General features: G+C 44.0%; 1 protein-coding gene and 1 pseudogene across 1 annotated transcript in view; one reads left to right on the top strand and one right to left on the bottom strand.

The window, feature by feature from the left end:
• LOC105306913 (CUB and sushi domain-containing protein 1-like) overlaps positions 1-1,277 on the bottom strand; it is a 185,200-nt gene that overhangs the window by 96,640 nt on the left and 87,283 nt on the right. The gene's annotated exons all lie outside the window — the stretch shown is intronic.
• Positions 1,021-1,138, top strand: LOC111732521 (annotated as a pseudogene).

Genomic DNA, 1,277 nt, shown 5'->3' with positions numbered 1-1,277 from the left:
GTCGTGGGGGGAGCTGGCGGCGCCCGTCACCTTGCTGCGCCCGGGCTCGGCGCACTCGAGGACACTGGGCCACCTCTGACGACGCTGCCCATCCCGGCCTCGAGCCACAGCTCTGCGGGCTCTCCGGACAGATGTGCTAAAACACCCGGCACACTAAGCGATACTGAATTAAATTTAAAAAACCCTACATATCCACTAAGAGAGTTACGGATAGTTTACGGATGGTTTTCTCCAGGGTTATAGTAAGATTTCTGACCAAACTTTACGACTGTGAAGAAAAATCTTCAGTTCTAAACAATCAGTACACACTTGGCACAGATATCCATGCGTTTAACCTCTCGCCCATGAGCGTGTCCAGGGCCTGAACCCCGACTCTTGCAGGATGTGTGGGACACGCGTGGGTGTGCTCACCCTCCCCCCCACCCTGCCCCAGATACTCTGATTTCCTTAAAGGGGTTTTCAGATAGAAAGATGGCGCACGCCCTATCTTGGGAATTACTCTTTAATTATATCAATTTAAAAATATTTATGAATACAGGCTTAAAAAGGCGAGAGTTGCATTCTCCAGTGCCATTTTTATTCTGAACTCTTGGGAAAGATTATTCTCTGCATTTATCAATCAATTCGGTCAACTTTCATTTTAAAAATATCTTCATAACGACATATGTTTGGCTGGTTGGAATTCTCACGTCAGTTATGCAGTCAAGTTGTTTTTTTGCTTACAGATCTCACGCGGGCACTGCACAGGGCAGGTGTCCCCGGAAACACCTCCGTCCTCACAGCCCTCCCCCGCCTTTGTACTCGAAAACAATGAAATCTAATTAAATACTTAACTCTATTTTGCATATGAAGCCAAGAAGTCTGCCATTTATATATGAATACAAAGTATTCAGGCAAAAAATGGAAATAAAAAAAGGTTTTAATTCTGACAAATCAAAGTAATTTATATGTAGAAATATCTGAATGTTTTAACAGAAAGTAGTATGAAAGGTTTATTAAGTGTTCTAATAAAAACGCCACGTCTATGGCCACGCCACCCTGAAGGAGCCCGATCCTGTCTGATCTGGAAGCTGAGCAGGGTCGGGCCTGGTTAGCACTTGGATGGGAGACCACCTAGGAAGACCAGGTGCTGTAGGCATAAAGAAATTAAAAAATAAGGGATTGTAAGCTGACAAGGTCTTTGCAATCTGTGAGGTCAACCAAGGGTTGCCTCACCTAAGAAAAAGAAAAGAAAAAAATAAATAAAAACACCAGATGTGAAACCGCTATTCTTAGTT

The sequence above is a fragment of the Pteropus vampyrus genome, unplaced genomic scaffold, assembly GCF_000151845.1.
Source record: "Pteropus vampyrus isolate Shadow unplaced genomic scaffold, Pvam_2.0 Scaffold464, whole genome shotgun sequence".
NCBI lineage: Eukaryota > Metazoa > Chordata > Mammalia > Chiroptera > Pteropodidae > Pteropus > Pteropus vampyrus.
The sequence above is the reverse complement of the archived record's forward strand: the minus strand, read 5'-3'. Positions and strand labels throughout refer to the sequence as shown.